This window comes from Bubalus kerabau, chromosome 8 (genome assembly GCF_029407905.1).
Source record: "Bubalus kerabau isolate K-KA32 ecotype Philippines breed swamp buffalo chromosome 8, PCC_UOA_SB_1v2, whole genome shotgun sequence".
Lineage (NCBI taxonomy): Eukaryota > Metazoa > Chordata > Mammalia > Artiodactyla > Bovidae > Bubalus > Bubalus kerabau.
In genome coordinates, this window is record NC_073631.1 from 102,932,114 (window position 1) to 102,951,533 (window position 19,420).

At 47.9% G+C, this 19,420-nt stretch overlaps 1 long non-coding RNA gene across 1 annotated transcript in view; it reads left to right on the forward strand.

The window, feature by feature from the left end:
• LOC129659546 (uncharacterized) overlaps window positions 1–14,381 on the forward strand; it is a 76,158-nt gene extending 61,777 nt beyond the window's left edge. The window contains exons 4-5 of the long non-coding RNA XR_008718117.1: window positions 9,984–10,093; window positions 13,892–14,381. This is a non-coding gene — a long non-coding RNA (uncharacterized LOC129659546). The remainder of the gene's footprint in view (window positions 1–9,983; window positions 10,094–13,891) is intronic.
• Window positions 14,382–19,420: the final 5,039 nt, after the last annotated feature.

Sequence of the window (19,420 nt, forward strand, 5' to 3'; positions counted from 1 at the left end):
ATAGGGCCTTTGAGAAATGCCAAGGGTATATCTGTTGGAGGGGGAAAAAGATACAATGAGTTCCCTTGAAGCTCAGTTGAGGAAAATAAGAAATTAAGATATGTGGCCTATTGGGACATTCCAGAAAGTTGCCATCTTAAAAAAAAAAAGTTATGCTTATTTGGTTGTGCCATTTCTTGGTTGCAGCATGTGGGATTTAATATATATGTATATGTATGTATGTATGTGTGTGTGTGTGTATATATATATATATATACACTTTAGTTGCAGCCCGTGGAGTTTAGTTCCCTGACCAGGGATTGAACCCAGGCCCCCCTGCATTGGGAACACAACATTAGCCACTGGACCACCAGGGAAGTTCCAAAAGTTGCAATCTGAACATCAGAAAGGACAACTTATTGAGCCTTTCCTGAATGTTAGGCACTGTTTGAAGCATCTCCACGGGTTATTGCTCTGGTGAAAATCAACTCTTCTGGGACACAGCATCCCAGACCCTGTCCCCAGAATTCTTTGTCTTTGTCAAAGGATGAAAAAAAAAATTCTTTGCTTTCCAACTCGCTTCTGGCATTGCCCGGCACTTTTGCAGATTTTTGGGTCCCCGAATCTGGTCTTTTTGCATCAGCCCGTATGTCCCTTTTGATAATTACCTTGGTGAAGTGAGCGGGACTCCAGAGATGAGCAGTAAGACGCGAGTCCAGGAGCTGGTGGTGTGCTGGAGCAGGCTTGCGCCCCCTGCTGGAGCTCACGGTTTGCATCTCCTCTGTCGGTCTGGCCCTTGAGATCAGCCATCACAGAAGTATTTGCAGCATCGAAGAGAGCGGATTCTACAAATTAGGACCAGGCCCTCTCCCCCTGCCAACTGGTTGGCTGCCTCCCGACCCCCACTGGCCTGCTCACAGCAACTCAGGGGCTGGAGAAAACTCAACAGGCTTTTCCAGGCTTGCGTGGAGGTGCTTGTAGGAAACCTTTAATTCAAAGACATGCACTAAATGGAGAATTTCAGGTAGGCAGATTTTCCACTTCTGTTGTTCAGCCACAAAGTCGTGTCCCAGTCTTTGCGACCCCATGGACTGCAGCACGCCAGGCTTCCCTGTCCTTCACCATCTCCCAGAGATTGCTCAAACTCCTGTCCATTGAGTCGGTAATACTATCCAACTCTCTCGTCCTCTGCTGCCCCCTTCTCCTTTCGCCTTCAATCCACTTCTGTGTGTGTGCTAAGTTGCTCCAGTCGTGTCTGACTCTGTGCGACCCTTTGTATTGTCACCCTCCAGGCTCCTCTGTCTATGGGATTCTCAGTTCCAAACTGAGGAATACAAGTGACAGGTCTTAAAAACTACACTTGAAAGGCACCCTCCGGAGACCAGATACATCTTTAGTGTTACCTTTTGAACCTGGAAATAGCTTAATATACTGTTTCTTATAACCCGACATCTCAGTGCACTCTGGAAATGAAACGGGAGGGTACAGACCTAGCAGAAAGTAGGTGAAGTCGAGTTTTCATAGAAGAAAAGAATGGGCCGGCACATCCTGAACTTCAGTGTTTCCCCACAAGGTGGCGCTCTCTTCTCAAGAGACGGGAACTATCAGACAAATGCTCACAGCGGAAGAGCTGCGGAGAATTGGGCTCATATGCACCTTGTAATCTATCGCCTTAGCGCAATTGGTTTGAGCTGAGCAATGCTAAGGTTAAAGTCACGGGCCCGCTGCCTTGCAAATCCGTCTCGGTGATCCTGTGAGTCCGCGTTCATTATTTCTGCTCCTGGAGGAAGAGGAGCAGAAAACTCCCAGCCTTGGAGGTGGGGTGGGGGGTGTGGCCCCTGGCTGGTGAGTCTTATGTTCACCGATGAAGGAGAGTAAATTCTTTTTTTTTTAATTAAGTAATTTATTTTAATGGAGGCTAATTACTTTACAATATTGTAGTGGTTTTTGCCATACATTGACATGAATCAGCCATGGGTGTACATTACATGTGTTCCCCATCCTGAAAACCCCTCCCACCTCCCTCCCGTCCCCTCCCTCAGGGCTGTCCCAGAGCACCGGCTTTGAGTGCCCCGTTTCATGCATCCAGCTTGGACTGGTGATCTATTTCACATCTGGTCATATACGTGTTTCACTGCTATTCTCTCAAATCATCCCACCAGGAGAGGAAATTCTAACCGAGCCTTTAGTTCTCTTAAGGAACCAGAGGGTTCCTCTGTCTCCAAATGGAAGGTAAAGAAGATGTCAGAGATCTCTGGAGAGCGTGCTTCTGAACCCAGGGTCCCCTCCTGCTCCCCTCATCTCTGGGGTCCCTCCTTCTGCCCTCTGCACATCACCAGTTCACAGCCTTGATGAAATCCTGCTGTGAGCTGCAGGGCTTAGAAGGAAGCCGCGCTGCTCAGATGAGGTACACCACAGGGCAGATGTGATGTGAGCCCTGACCATCCGCTTGAGCTCTCTGGTCAGTCGTCTCCTCACTGACCCTCCCTGGCAGGCCCTGGAGTTCCCTTTCTCCCTGGTAGCCCACCGGACCTGAACCCCCCAGCCTGAGGCCATCTTTGCCCTTTGGCCCGTTGCACTCACAGATGCCAGCTCTCGCTCCTGACCACCTCTGCTGGAGGTCACTTGTTCCGCTGGCCTGGCTAGCGTTCCCTCCGGCCATCACCTCCAGCATTGTCTCCTGACCACGGCCCCTCGGTCTCCTCCTGGCTTCTCTGAGCTGAGCCTGCTCCCACCGTTCTCGCCAGAGGTTCTGCCTGTCTCTCGGCTCCCAGTTGCCTCACCTGCCCATTGGGCACTTCTGGTCCTGTTCCCCAAGCCCTTTGCTTATCCCAGCTCCTCTCAAGTTGTTCCTCTGCCTCACCAGCAAACAAAGCACCTTCCAAAAGGTCTCAGCATCACCCTCTCAGCAGGAATCACCCTGGGGAAGCAGAGTCTTGGGAATCTCATGAAATGAATCTCTCATCTCTCTGTTAAATGTTGAGGAGGCCGCCGACATCCTGTGCGTGTCAGATTATGCCAGACATCAGAGTCAAATGTACAGAGTACACAATTTTAACCTTTGCAGCCTTTGTCAATGGCATAGATAGACCAAGACCCCACCTTGCCTCTCTCTGCCTGGTCCTGACGAAGTCCTTCTGCTTCCAAGTTTTCTTACTAAGCTGATCTGAAGGGAACTGCCATGTAAGGTCGCCAGTATTCCTTGCTTACCATCTAGTCCTTCTATTTCAAGACAGCCAGTAGCTGGAGAGGCACATGAAATCAAGGGCAAGTTTATTTAAGGTGAACAGATCAGATCTGAATGCTGAAGAGAAGGATCCAGTTGGTAGGGAAAGCATAAGTATTCGTGATTGCCTGTAGTGAAGACAAAACAGCCATCCTTCACCCAAGATCTTACAGCTCACAGGTGTAGAGAAGGCAAGAATGGGCCATGGGGTCAGTTTGAGACTCCTCAACCTTCTGGACACATAAGGCTCACGTGTCCTGAGGACCAGCCCTGTCATTTCCTTCCTAACATTACTGCGGCGGTTCCCTTCCTCAATCCAGATCGCCACCTGCCCTCGATTCCAATCTCTGTCTGTATCTCTGCCCTTTGCTGGGAAGCTGTGTAGCCTCCATGCACTCTGATTCTGGGACCCAGAGCTTGCTGTGGCCAACGGGACAGGAACAAACCAGATGAAAGTGCAGATGTACGAAACACTTGCCCGCTTTCTCCTCCATCTCCAACTCCCGCTTCTTTATGTGAACACACCTGGACTAGCGTCCTGGAGGATGAGAGGCTATGGAGCTGAAGCATCAGCCAAGACCCTCTTAAACCAACCAGTCCTCAGCTGACCTGCAGGATGGCCCAGCAATGCATCTGCTCAGGAGCAGAAAGAAAGGTCTGTTTACGCACTCCACTGAGATTTTGTGGTTGTTTTTATGCAACAATACTGTGGCCATAGAGAGTTGTCCTGGCATAGAATGTGAGCGCCATCAGAGGTGTTCTCACCTGGAGATTCTAGGAGTGATGGAACCTCTTCCCTCATCTTTCTGTCATTCTAGGCTACTGGGAGTAGATTGGGAAAGTGTTGAGAGATTCTGGTGACATATTTTCATAAGAAAGAACACAGAGGATCATGGTTCTTTGAGCCAGATGTATGTAGGAGTGCTATCTATCTGAATATAGGGAGGGACCTTTATCATCCTTCCCTGGGCTCTGTTATTGACACTTTCCGGTAACCAGACATTATTCATCCTGTTTAGGTGAAGAAAGGAACAACTCCTGCATGGACTTTGGGTTTATCACAAGTGATACAGCGCTTTCCATATGGAACTAAAGCCTAGCAATCACACTTCATCACCTGGATTATTACAGTGACTCTTAAATTCAAGTCCAGATCCTGCCCACCACTGCCAGATTTATCTGTCCCCAATACACTTCACTTCTAAGTTCCCTTCTCTCTACTCAAGGAAATCCAGTGTTTCTCCAAGGACTTTTGGACTAGGCCCAGCTTGGTCTGGTCCTTTAGTAGCTCTATAACCTGCACCAGCCTAGCGACAGAGGATGAGATGGTTGGATGGTATCACCGACTTGATGGACTTGAGTTTGAGCGTGGGAGATCTCTCTGGGAGATCGTGAAGGACAGGGAAGCCTGGCATGCTTCAGTCCACGGGGTTGCAAAGAGTTGGACATGACAGTGGCTAGACAATAAAACAATACCATTTCCCACACACTCTGGCGTAGGCCAGGCTCTGGGCCTTTCCCAGTCCGTGCCCCTTGCTGCCACTTCCCTGCCCACCTGCCCTTCTGCTCATCTCCATTCCACCTGTGCTGAGCCCACTGACCCTGCAAGGTTCCACCCAGCCCTCACCTCACCCATGAAGCCTCCTTAGTATCTCTAGAGAATGCTGATGTTCTGTGTTGTGAGAACATGTAACACTTGGAACTGCAAGTGAGTCTCACAACCTTCCCATCCCTCAGTGACCAGTCTCTAGAGGACAAGGCGATGGCAGAGAATTTAGATGAGTCCTCATCAGCACTGTAGATTAAAAGCTTCTGTCGCACCCGAGGGAAAAGCTGTAAGGAACACATACTTGGTTTCACATTCTGTAAGCCCACAGAGGATTCATGGTGGAGAAAAAAAAAAAATAGGATTTTCTAACCTTGTGGGTGGAGATGGCACCTTGGAGATTATGAAACAGGAAATATTTCCTTCCTAGTAGAAGCTGGGGCTTCCCTGGTGGCTCAGCAGTAAAGAATCCACCTTCCAGTGCAGGAGACATGGGTTTGATTCCTAGATCGGAAAGATCTCCTGGAGAATGAAATGGCAACCCACTCCAGTATTCTTGCTGGGGAAATCCCATGGATAGAGGAGCCTGGCAGGCTCTGGTCCATGGGGTCTCAAAGAGTTGGACATGACTTAGCAACTAAACAGCACCTACAAGTAGAAGCTACTGTCTCTGAGAATTAATGTTTGTTCTGTGTGTGCGTGTGAGTGGACCTGTTTCAGCAGATGCAACAGTTAAAGAAACAGTCATGCCTGTAACCATTCAGATGTGAGATCACAAAGGCAATCTGGCCCATAAGGTCTTTCTGGACCCAAAGGAAAGCAGGCATCCCAAAACCATGCCCACTGGATGCTCGTGGGATCTGGGGGTCTGTGGATGTCAGCTAATCTAGGAAAAGTCCAAGACCCCCTCAGGCTAGGTGATTCAGCCCTGAGAAATGTACTGGGGGGGTGGGGGGGGGTGGGGGAAAGGAGATGGTGGTGGCATCGTGGTCCCTTTTGATGCACAGAGATTGGGTTTTCTCAAGGGTCATTGGAGATTCCCACTGGGGAGGTTTGATGAAAGGAGATGCTTTGAGGGGAGATATGGGAGTTCTACTTCTGGGAGCCAGGTTAGGGGCTAAATTTGCACCCCGAGGGCCACCTATGTGGAGGCATTAACATTTCAGATGCTGTCTCTTTGGAACCCAGTAAAGTCCCCTTTATTGGTTTGGCCAAAAAATCATTTGGGTTTTTCCATAAGATGTTACAGAAAAACCTGAACAAAATTTTTGGCCAGCCCAATATTTAGTACTCAGCTTTATCCCTTCCCCTCCAACATTTAGTTCATTCTTTTCATTGACCTAATTCTCATGAGCACACCTTGTACAGCTGGCCTGAGGCCACGGGGGACAGAGAAGGTCATAATGGAGGGTTACTAGTGCACCTCTGCCTTCTCAAGGGCTTGTGGCTTCTTCACAGTTGGTTTTTCACTGTATTGTTGTTGTTCAGTCATGCGCATCTCTTTGTGACCCCATGCACTGCAGCACACTAGCCCTCCCTGTCCTTCACTGTATCTCCTGCAGTTTGCTCAAACTCATGTCCACTGTGGCAGTGATGCTATCCAGCCATCTCATCCTCTGTCGCCCCCTTCTCCTGCCCTCATCCTTTTCCAGCATCAGGGTCTTTTCTAGCGAGTCAGTTCTTCGCATCAGGTGGCCAAAGTATTGGAGCTTCAGCTTCAGTATCAGTCCTTCCAATGAATATTCAAGGTTGATGTCCTTTAGGATGGGCTGGTTGGATCTCCTTGCTGTCCAAGGGACTCTCAAGAATCTCCTCCAGCACCACAGTTTGAAAGCCTCAATTTTTTGGCGCTCACCCTTCTTTATGGTCCAACTCTTGCATGCATACATGACTACTGGAAAAACCATAGCTTTGACTGTAGATGCTTCAAATAAGGAAGCAAGGTGGGAGGCCTGAGTCATCTCCTGGCTCAGGTGGTGCAGGCAGAGAACTGCGCCTGTGCATGGCAGCTCCATGTATGCATCAACCAGGCTTCTCCTGAGAAGCAGAATCATGTGTGGGCAGATACACTGAAAGAGATTTATTATGAGGGGAGGGCCCTGTGGATGATGGTGACTGAGGAGTCCCATGACCTGCCAACTGCAGGGTGGAGGCCCAAGGAAACTGGTCCTATGGTTTTAGCCCACACACCTGAGAACCAGGGGAGCTCATGGTGTAAGTCCCAATCTGAGTCCCAGTGCCTGAGAGTCAGCAGCATGATACAAGAGGGCAGGAGAAGGGTAGATGTCCCAGCTCAAGCAGAGAGCAAAGTCGCCATTCATCCACCTTTTTGGTCTATTCAGGCTCTTAATGGATGGCAAGAGGCCTGCCTGTATTGGTGAGAACGATCATTTTTACTCAGTGTATTGATTCAAATGCTAATCTTTTCTGGGAACATCCTCATAGACACACCCAGAAATAATGTCTTGCTAGCTCTCTGGACATCCCTTAGCTCAGTCAAGCTGACACATGAAATTAACCATCACTGTGTATAAGCAGATACATTGCATGACTCAGCTGAGTTGAGTACTGTAGTTTATTAAAAGTAAGTATTGTAGTAAATTTACAACATGTGTGCTCAGTCATGTCTGACTCTTTGAGACCCCAAGGACTGTAGCCCACCAGGCTCTTCTGTCCATGGAATTTCCCAGGCAAGAATACTGGAGTGGGTTGCCATTTCCTACTCCAGGTAATCCAGGGGATCTTCCCAACACAGGGATCAAACCTGCATGTCTTGAGTCTCCTGCATTGGCAGGCAGATTCTTTACCACTGTGCCACCTGGGAAGCCCACAATGCAGAATTATTCTAATATGGTCAATAATCAGATTAAATTTAATGCAGACTCAACAGTGTCACAATGTTACTCTTCAGCTGAATTAGACAGCTTCACAGTGTTATCAGATGATGCATCATTCATGCCATCGTAAGGCATTTGAGAACTTTATGCAGCAAATTTTGGTTAAGGGTCAGTCAGTCAGTTCAGTTGCTAAGTTGTGTCTAACTCTTCGTGACCCCATGAACCAGAGCATGCCAGGCCTCCCTGTCCATCACCAACTCCTGGAGTTTACCCAAGCTCATGTCCATTGAGTCGGTGATGCCATCCAACAATCTCATCCTCTGTCGTCCCCTTCTCCTCCTGCCCTCAAACTTTCCCAGCATCAGGGTCTTTTCAAATGAGTCAGCCCTTTGCATCAGGTGGCCAAAGTATTGGAGTTTCAGCTTCTACATCAGTCCTTCCAATGAACACCCAGGACTGATCTCCCTTAGGATGGACTGGTTGGATCTCCTTGCTGTCCAAGGGACTCCCAAGAATCTTCTCCAACACCACAGTTCAAAAGCATTAATTCTTTGGCACTCAGCTTTCTTTATAGTCCAACTCTCACATCCATACATGACCACTGGAAAAACCATAGCCTTGACGAGACGGGCCTTTGTTGGCAAAGTAATATCTCTGCTTTTTAATATGCAGCCTAGGTTGGTCATAACTTTCCTTCCAAGGCGTAAGTGTCTTTTAATTTTGTGTCTGCAGTCACCATCTGCAGTGATTTTGGAGCCCAAAAAAATAAAGTCAGCCACTGTTTCTACTGTTTCCCCATCTATTTGCCATGAAGTGATGGGACCGGATGCCATGATCTTAGTTTTCTGAATGTTGGTTAAGTGTGAGATCTGATTATTCTGAATAAGCAGAGAGAGCCTTGACGTCATGAATATAATTGTGACTAGCACTCTTACATAAGCAGGCCCTCTCTGAATTAGTATTATAGTAGTCAAACCACAAGCCAAGCCGATTCAATAAAGAACCAGACCCAAGGCTCTCTCACCCAACATTGCTAATTTGGTTATAGCAGAACAGTATCATTAAATTGATGCTAATTTAATTATTATTGATTTTTCAGGAATTCTTTTGAGGGGTTGCAAGTTATAAATTTTCTTTGGTTTTTATAAATTTAAAAAATTTATTCCAAGTTTTATGTTTATACATATTCAAGTAACATTATAAAAATTTTTAAGTCAAATTGGAAAGTCCCTGAAAAGGTTTCCCTTTTAGGAGATTATTTATTACTCTAGTTTGAAAAAAACTGTGATTTGGGAGAAAGATCTTTGCCTTATGTTTGTGTTATTGGCATTATAGACTTGTCTCCTGTGCTTCTCCAATTAGTTTTATGCACGATAAACTTGGGCTTCCCTGGTGGCTCAGCAGTAAGGAACTCACTGCAATGCAGAAGACGTGGCAGGAGCTGCGGGTTCAATTCCTGGTTTGGAAAGATCCCCTGGAGAAGGAAATGCAACCCACTCCAGTATTCTCGCCTGGAAATCCCATGGACAGCCCATGCAGCTGAAAAAGAGTCAGGCACGACTTGGCAACTAAACAACAAACAGTGATAAACTCGGCTCTCTGATTATTTATCATGCATTGTTGGTTTACCCCGTAGCACCAGGCACAGTACTGGGCATGTAGTAGGGGGCGGGTAAATACAGGGCTGTGTGGGAGTGATCTGGGCTCCTTGAGTGGAGTGAAATTGATTGGAAATGGATTAGAAAGAAATGGAATGAAATGTGTCCCTATCTTGCAAAATATTTTTTTTCATTAAACATTAAAGGGAATTTTGCCTTATAAAGGCAAGCAAACTGAGGTTGCTTTCAAAGAGATTAAAAATTATGCAAAAGACATCACTGAAAAATTAGTATCTTCTGAAGTTCATATATGCAGGGCAAATATGTTTAAATTCTTTTCAATATCCCTTTCATCAGCAAACATTTAATAGCATTACTGACATCTGAGTTGTTTGTGGGGACCAAGATAATAGAAATCATTGACTCTCAAAGAGCTCAAAATCCCATAGATCGTATGGCAGCATCAGAGGTGTAAACTTCAAAGAACATTATTTCTCCTCTATTTCTCATTAAATACTTATGTTCTGGGAAAATTCCGTAGCCAGGCTATAAGTTCTGATACGTACAAGGGCCTTTGTGTCTCACATGGTGCTTAATACAGAGGAGCTGCTCAGTCAATACTTATGAAGTAAAAAGGTCTTTAAACTTGACAAAAGGGAAGATAAAAAACTCCAGTAATCTCCAAGAGTCCTGCCCATGCACATCCAGGGAATCCACGCAGCTGCCATATGTCCTAGCACACGCCTCTGCTCCTGGGTATACACAGCCAGACACATACACTCTTTCTCTGTTTGCAGGGCAGGGGGACGGTCTGAAGTAGAACTGTAGGATGGGCAGGCAATGTGAAGCTGTGTCCTTAGAAGACCTTCGCTGCATCTGGAAATCTGACCTGACCGGCTCAGAGCAGGTAATCCAATCCTGGTCACACTTTCAGTGAGTTCTCACATATCGACAGCCTTCCTGATACGTACCCAGGCCTGAATTTCCCCCTGGGCTAGCCCAGGCCACCCGATCATTTCAGGTCTTTTTTTTTTTTCATTTTCAGGTCCTACCCTGTGGCAGTCAGGATCCTAGTTCCCCGACCAGGGATCGAACCTGTGCCCCCTGCATTGGGAGCACAGAATCTTAGCCACTGGACCACCAGGGAAGTCCCTGGCTGACCATTTCAGTGCAAGAACGGAGCTTCTGTGGGTGGGGCTTGACTGCAACCCACATGCCCTGCAGAGGAGTCCACTACCCAGAGTTAGTTAGGGACCAAGCTGGCCCTGGTGGGCATGCCTGTTAGGGCCCCCAAGGGTGGGCTCAGTGCCCTTTTCTAGGATGTAAACAGGGCAAAAGGGAGAGTCCAGCTTCCGTCCACAGGAACTCCTGGGCTTTGGGTCACGACAGGTGGCAGGGCAAAACTGCCTGATGGCCTGGTAATCTGAGTTTTAAACAAGATCCGCAGGTGATTCTGAAGTTGGAGGACTACTGAGTGTGTTAAGAGCACCCATGATGTTGGCCCTCCCACCCTGCTGAGGTTCAGAGTTGCTCCCCTCCCCTGGCAAAGGCCATCCTGAGATGCCACCCTGGACGGCTGGGAATTGATCTGTGGCCCACTAACCTCCCTCTGCCACCAAACCAGTCCCTGTCAGCTGCTGCTGTGGCCTTTCAGACCATTCAGATGGGAGCTGCTTGGACGTTTCTGTTTCACTCTCCTGATTGAGAATGTTAGTCACCACCAGGGCCTCGCTCTGCCCTCCTGGCCTCCTCCCCGCCTCTGCAGCTGGTGGCTGCACCTTCCTTTTCTTCTGCAGCCATCCCATGTCTGCCATGGAAAGAGAAAAGGCTGTGAAAGAGAAAAGTGGCTTCGATATTGCATCTCTTGCCTGTGTCAAGAGCTGTGAGCCTCGTCCAGATCAAGGGCTCTATTATCCATACTGGCAGGTCGAGGGCCAAGTGCTAAGGACTCTCTTCTCCAGTATCAGCTCAGAAAGAGAGCGATTAGAAAAAGGAAATGGGGGCTTCCCTGGCTGTCCAGTGGTTAAGACTTCATCTTCCAGTTCAGGGGGTTTGGGTTCCATCCCTGGTCAGGAGCTAAGATTCCCAGGTGTCTCATGGCTGAAAACCAAAACATAAAACAGAAATAATAATGTAACAAATTCAAGAACGACTTTAAAAATGGTCCATATTAAAAAAAAAAAAAAAAACCCTTAAATAAAAGGAAGAAAAAAGAACTTAAGAATTTTCTCTGTCCTGTCCTCTCCCGTTCCTTCTGATCCCTCAGCATCACATCTTTGCATCCTGGACCTGACGTGAATCTACAATGCGAGTATGACAAAAGTTCTGTTTGCCAAGGGATCAAGTAGCTTTATCTTCTGTCCCTAGGCTGGTCTTGGACCTTTAAAAACCAAGCCCCCTTCCTTGTACCTTAAAGCTGGTGGAGAGATTTGGCACCATTGGGTTCTTAGTTCAATGTGCTTGACACTCCATAAATAATGATTATTATTCTGAAGGGCAAATCCAGCCATCGCAGAAAAAACTAACCTGATAACAAGGAAGATAGAAATCAGTCAAATGAGGCTTTCCTCCTGTGGGCTGGATAAGTCCCTTACTTTTAGCACAATATTTTTCTTTTTCTGATCGGGTCTCCTGGGTGGTTGGATTTCATTGTGGTTTCACCCAATTGAGTACCAACTGCAAGCTCTGCTTGGCCAGTCGTTTCCAACACTGGCTTCATTCGGTGATTAGGATCACCCAGGGAGCTTTAATGAAGTACAGTTTCTTCCTTGTTGAGACTCCAGTTCAGTCCGTCTGGGATGGAGCCCTGGCATCTGCGTCTTTCTTTGTGTTGAGTTAGGGAACCACAACCCTATACCACGCTAAGTACCGTGGGGATACAAAAGGATCATGACCCTGCTATTGCCTTTGAGGAGCTTACGGTCTAGTTGGGGATCGGTATTTTAGACACTCAGCAGCATTTCATTTTATCAAGCTCATAAGAATAAGGGAAAGCCCATGTTGGAAAAGAAGATGGAGAGGGCAGGATTGAGGTGGGTGTTTCCACAGTGTCTGTGTGTGTGTGTTTAGCTGTGAATTTCACCTATGGATATTTTCCTGCCCCTTAATTGGTCCATTGTTTTGTTGAGGACTGGAGGTAAGAATGCAGACTTGTAAGATAATTGAACTAGAAGAGTTATCTAATCCAAATGCCTGTGTTTACCTTAGAAGACACTGAATTCCAGAGAGGTGATGTGATGTACCAGAGGTCACACAGAGGTCTTGGCAGAGCTGGAGGTGAATCTTGGGCTCAGCTGAGCATCTGGCATCCAGGGAGAGACAAGGACTACCCACCACAAGCAACTTCCTCTTGAGGAAGGGCACGGTAGAGAGATTTGTTACAGAACCCATTATGAAAATATCACCAACCTCGCTGAGTGGTCCCACAGCATTCCCGCACTTGGGGCTTCATTTCTGCCCACCTCCACCTCTTGTAGCTGTTGAGCTGAGGAAATTCACGGAAAGGGCTTTTGGACTCGGGCAGTTAGAGACAATTTGCCACCTGTAATGATTGCTAAGTACATCTTACATCGGGGTTCTAAAGCCATCCCAAAGCCTCTGGGGTCTAGGACCTATCAGGCTAGACTGGAAGGGTATCTTCCTCTGATCTGTAGTCCTCCTGTTTTGGGAAAACCTAGTTAAATAGTCACAGAAACGTTGAAACAGAGAGAGTGCTCATATTTGGATCAGCTGTCAGTAAACGTCTAGGGGACAGGAGAGAAGCTAGAAGGAAAAGTAGTCTCAGGGATAAGGAATGGAGTAGGAGTGGAGAGTATGGAAAAAAACAGGCCCCGATGTTTCTGGAAGCTGAGACAACTGTTTCCCTTCTGTCTTCAGTGACGGGAGACAGTGTTAGGACGCGGGCTTTCTCTTTTGTGTCTTTTTCTTACGTAGGCTGGGTTTCTCTTCATCACCTCCTCCACCAACCTACTGTGGTCTTGAGTGATCTGACCCGAAACAACACCAAAGCAATATACACTAGGGAGGGCTCTGTTGCCCCTTACATTTCTGTTGGATTATGGACTTGATGTTTTTCAGCTTTGTAACGTATATGGTGGTGTGTGTATGTATGTGTTCAGTCGTGTCTGACTCTTTACGGCCCTGTGGACTGTAGCCTACAAGGCTCCTCTGTCCTTGGAATTTTCCAGGCAAGGATATTGGAGCAGGTTGCCACTTCCTACTCCAGAGGATCTTCCCAATCCAGGGATTGAGCCCGCATCTCCTGCATTGGCAGGCAGATTCTTGACCCCTGTGACACCTGGGAAGTGCTTTGTAACATATAATAATGTAATTAACATCTCACCAGGTCCAGAGGATAAAAGGAATTGGTCTAGCTGTAAAAATCAAGGAGACGTAGGAATCAAAGACAAGGAAAGCAGATGGGCATCTCTGTGTACTAACTAGAGGATTTTTCCTCTCTTGGTATTTGAATGTATGCAGAAGGGCAGTATTGCTAAGATAAAGCTGCTGCTGCTGCTGCTGCTAAGTTGCTTCAGTTGTGTCTGACTCTGTGCAACCCCATAGACGGCAGCCCACCAGACAAGATAAAGCTGTTTGTGAGTTATTACCCCCTCTTCCTGCCATATTTCCTGCTTTGAGCTTGCAGAAAGAGATCTGTGAGGACTTAGCTTGCTCTCTCCCTTCAAGTCAATTTTTTTTTTTCCAGCTGAAGACACTGGAAGGCACCCAACTCTCAGAAAATGCTTAAGGACCCCCAATTCAGGAGCCCAGAAAACACAACATCTAGCCAGCCTTGCTCCAGGCTGCTTTGACCTTTGGGTAGTTAACTGGGTTTCTGCCTTGTACCACGAACTATGTGCCCATGCAGTGCCCCTTCCAGGATCTGGTTTCTGTCTTATAGTCTCATTCTAGAATTTCTGCCTGGTTCTCTTATCTGCTAATCCTGTGTCAGGGACTCTGAGGAGTTCTTGTCAGTGCTTTTCAGTGTCTGGGGTCCTGTCCCTGAAGCCAGCTCCTCTGGCAAGTTCTCTTGGCTCTTGTACCCTGTTGACAATCTAGGTGGTTCTATTATGATTCAGGGAAGCCATTTAGCATCTGTGGTGGGCTGAATAATGGCCCCAAAGATGTCCATGGCTTAGTCCCTGTACCTTTGAATGAATAGGTTGGGTTACATGGCAAAGGGAACTTCACAGATGTAATAAAGGATTGCATATTTTAAAATACAGAGTATTTCCTTTGTACTTAAAAAAAAAAACAACTTTTCATTTTGTATTGGGGTATAGTCGATTGACAATGTGGTGACTTTTTCACGTGAACAGCGAAGGGACTCAGCCTTACATACACATGCATCCATCTCCCCCAAACCCCCCTCCCCTCCAGGCTGCCATATAGCACTGAGCAGAGCTCCCTGTGCTATATAGTAAGTCTTTGTTGGTTATCCATTTCAAATATAGCAGCGTGTACATGTCTAATCCCAAGTTGAGCTCAGGTGAGCCCAGTATTACTAATCAAACCCCCAGTTTTCTGGGTTCATCACCCCTCTCCCAAGCGTATCATTATTTCTCCTATTGCCTCAGGTTCTTCTAACCCACTAACTTTCTGTTGTTGCTAAAGATGGGCAAGGATTACTGCGAGATGAACTGCTTGTGGTGACAGCTGATATTCCATGGGTGCTTCTTGTGGTCCATTAGCTTTACTGCCATCCCTTCATCTTCTAAACACAATAACCACGTGAAGGAGTGGTTACTGCCATCATTTTGCAGACGAGGACACTGACATTAAAGCTCAGAGAGGTTGAGGGTCTTGCCCTGGGTTGTACGTTTGTTAAGTAACTGGGAAAAGAAAGTGAAAGTGTTGTCATTCATTCATGTCCGACTCTTTGGGACCCGCCAGGCTTCTCTGCCCATGAAATTCTCTAGGCAAGAATACTTGTGTGGGTTGCCATTCCCGTCTCCACGAGCCCAGGGTCTCCTTTATCGCAGGTAAATTTTTTATTGTCTGAGCTATCAAGGTATTTTGATTTCAAGGCCTATGTTTCCAAACACTGGATCTACTTCCTTCCACAGTTAGGAAGTTTCTGGAAACCCCCAAAGGATTTACCTTTGCTCATCATCTGCTTTTTGGAAAAGCAACTGTTCTGATTTTAAGCAGATGACCACACTTTCTTTGATCTCCTTCCTTGAAGAGGTGGAGCTTGATTTTCCTCCTTCTGCCTGGGGCTGAGCCTGGTGTCTTGCTTGTAATGAACAGCATACGGTGAAGTGATTACGTGTGACAGCAGCTAGGTCACAGAAGGCACTGGGGCTTCTCGCCTGCTCTCTTTTCTCGGATTGCCTGCTCACTCTGAGGGAAGCAGGCTGCCGCTGTCTGGAGAGCTCCACATGGTGAGGAACTGAGGCCTCCAGCCAACAGCCAGGGAGAAACCAAGGCCGGCCAACAACCGTGTGACTGAGCTTGGAGGGGACCCTTTACACCAGATCACTGTGGCCCCAGTCTGCAGCAGCAGAAACCTCCCCAGAGACTCACCCAGCCAGAACCCCCAGCTAAGCCCCTCCCTGATTCCTGACCTGTGGAAAGGATGGGATAATTAACACTGGTTGCTTTAAGCTGCAAAGTTTGGGGAGTAACTTGCTATGCAGCAAAAGAAACTCAATAGAGGGAACATGCTTGTCCTTCTTCTGCTGACGAGCCTCAGAATTAAACTTTCATGGGTCACAGATATTAGAAGAGAAAGCACCTTTGGGAGATGAAATAGTTCAACCTGCTCACGTCTGCTGTAAGACAGACACAGTCATGTTTAACTTCACTGGGTGTTTGTAAGAATTAAGCGAAGAGGCAGGAGGAGTATGTCCAAGTGTTTGAATTGAGTGAGTGAGCAGTCAGTGAAAGCCGTGCTCCCTACTCTGGGTGAGGGCACTGGGGCCCAAGAGATGAGGGGACCAGCTAGGGCCCCAGAGCTCAGCAGCTGAATCCTAAAATCAATTCCCAGGGCATCCCCTCAGTGTCCTCTCTCCTCCTACCCCTTTCCCCACCACTTCTCTGCCTCTTCCTCGTCCACCAAGTGGAGTGAAGGCATCAATGAGCCACGAAGATGATGTTTGAGGGGTGTGAGCAAGGCGTATGGGAAGGCATGGAGGGAGAAGGCTGTCCAGGGGCTGTGCTGTGTGACAATGTCGCACTTGGTCCCCGAAAGTCAAAGGAGTTGCTGGAATTCTCAAGGTGGTTGTGATGGGCTGAAGCCTGAAGTTAAGGAAGGTGAGGCTGGCAGTCAGGATGGAGCAGAGCGGGAGGAGGCTGGCAGCCGGGATGCTGATAGCGTGGGCAGCCCAGGTCCTGCCCGGCCCTGTACTGGTTTGTCACCCCAGCCCCTGGTACAGTCACCTTGCACACAGCAGGCGCCTAATAAATGTGTGTTGTCCTGGCCGTGAGTCGCTCTGCTGCCCTGTCTCCAATATGCCTCCTCTCTCAGGTCCCAGGTGCGAGCGCTCCCCAGTCTTCAAAATGCAGCTCAGATATACCCTCTCCATGCGTGGTATTGGCACAGCTTTCTCAGATCCACAGAAGAGGTGGTGAACACCTTGGACTCGCTCTGCTTTCTCATCCATCTCCCTCTCCCAAGAGTGCAGAAGCTCCGAGTTGTGAACAGATCCAGCTTGCCCATCTGGGTCTCATCTCCACTTCACGCTTTGATTCTTCCCTGTCCTCTGTAGGTCTTTGACCTTCACACTGGTGAGCACTTGGATGTGGGCTGCTTAGGGGAGGGGTGGCTGGCAGAGGGGTGGGGCTTTGCTTTCTTGAAGGGCTATTGTGTGTGTGTGTGTGTGTGCGTGTGCGTGCGTGTGCCTGCATGTGCGTGAACTGAGTCATGTCTGACTCTGCAACCTCATGGACTGTAGCTTGCCAGGCTCCTCTGTCCATGGGATGTTCTAGGCAAGAATACTGGAGTGGGTTGACATTTCTCCTCCAGGGGATCTTCCCGACTCTGAGATCAAACCCGTGTCTCTTGCATCTCCTGCGTTGGCAGGTAGATTCTAGGCCCCCTGGGAAGCCCAAAGGCTATCATGTTAACGTTGTAAAAAGCCTTTCATCTCAAATGTCTGTGCGTGAAGTCAGGTGTTTGCAACTGTCTTAAAGGTAGGAGCCGCTGAGAACACAGAGGGGTCAGTGCATCACCTGAGCCTCACAGGGGTGGGTAGCTGGTGCATTACCCTGGCTGGGAAGAGCAGTGTCTGAGGCGAGCCTGGGCCATGGATGGCTTTGGCCGTGCACAGGCCGGTTGGTGTCCCACACAACGGCATTCTTCTCTGCCTAAAGATTTCATTCTGGACCCTTGGTGGCCCAGTCCCTTGCATCTTACATGTCATCCTAAGTCATCAGATAATGTAAAAGTCTCAGATTCAAAACTGTCTTTGAAAAATCTCTGGTGTTACTGTGAAACTATTATCTGTGTAAAATCCTGGGCCAAATTATGTGGCATGTAATGACCAGCGTATAAAATATAGGGATGAGTACAAATTCAATATCACAGTGTTTAATGGAGAACCTCTGCCAAAGAGAATGATTTTTCAACACAGCAGTCATGCTCTTAGGGAACCAACTATCCAGCTTGCCAAGAACTGTCCTGGTTCTCATGCCATCAGTTCTGTGTCTCAGGAGACCCCCAGGTCCCCGGCAAGTAGTTGGTCACCCCCACGTCAGCACTGAGAGCCACTCACATTGTAAGAGGCCTTGTGGGCGCCAGGGCCGATGGTGGGCTTTGCGTGTCCCGGTGGCCTGTAACTCCTCCTCCTTCTCTCTGCATCCTCCCACCCACAGTGCATGTAATTGAATTTGTACCATCCAGAGAAAATGCCCTCAGCCTCTTGGTGTACTAGAAAAGCAGCAAAAAGACAGGCGTTGCTATTACTGAGTCCTTGACATCACTCATAGCAGAAAGTCAATGTGTGTGTGTGAGTGTGTAGGGGCAGAGTGTGGTAAACAAGAAGCAGCTACTGACAGGCGTCACAGATTCCCTTGCCGACGTGGTTCATTCTCAGCTGCAGATGGGTGAAGTTGACATGGTTCATTCTCAACTGCAGATGGGTGAAGTTGACACTTCCTGGCTGGGCTTGCTCCTGCAGCTGGGATGTCTGCTGGCAGCAATCGGCCAGTCGTTGGGGACATGTGCCCCTGTCAGATCTCGGATGGGACAGGGAACAGATGACTGAGAGCCGCTTCCTGTGTTTGGTTGGCACTTACACTCTTAACTTGGCGTTGGTATCAGTGACTTCTCATCAAACCCATGCCTTTTCCTCTATGTTGGAGTTGCTTGGACAGAAGGTCACTTGGAAAGGTTTATTCTCTCTTCTTCTCTATCTGGAGTTGTTTAGAACCAACTGGTTGACAGCAAGAAGATTCTGACAGGGGAGCAACATCTAGTTTTGCCAAACAGCTTTTGTGGGGTGGGACCAAGTCACTACCATATCTGCAGAGGTGGGCGGAAACGAATACATTCATGCGTTGTTCCTTCTCTGATATCCCAACAGTTAAGGAAGGGCTTTAAGCAATGCAAGGAATCAGGAGTTTGCCAGGGGTCTAACAATGGGTGAGATAGGACCAGTGTACTAGCCAGAGCCAGGGACAGGGACAAGTGAGACACACAGCCCTGAGAGTGCCCACCACACTGCTAATGTTTTTCCTGGGAGAAAATAGGGGAGCCCAGTGTGTGCATGCCAGCCCCACATCTCTTCTTTCCACTGAGAAATGGCTCTGGGAAAGCCCCTGGGGTCTTCATGCTCACACCAGTGGTATTACAGGCCTGGCCATTTAATTAGTGTGTATTTTGTTTTGGGCCAGTTTATATGTAATTAGGCATTTTTTTCATTATCTTGAGAAATACAGGAGAAGCATCTAAAAGCCTTCTTCTGTATATGGACCTACAGGATCCAGGCGTGAAGGTGGTGGGGGACATTCACAGAGGAAGGGAGACAGGCTCCAGGCACTAGCAGAGGAGCAGGGTTTCGTGGCCGTGTTTGTTTCAGGGCAGAGCAGACAGTGAGGTTTTCTTTAGCTCCGTGCTGGGTGTTATCTCTGGGGCCAACTCGAGCTTCAGGTGCAGTTAGATGGCACTGCTCATACATATCCAAGTTTCCATATGCCACTCCAACTCTTAAGAGTCCCTTGGATAGCAAGAAGGTCAAACCAGTCAATCCTAAAGAAATCAACCCTGAATATTCACTGGAAGGACTGATGCTAA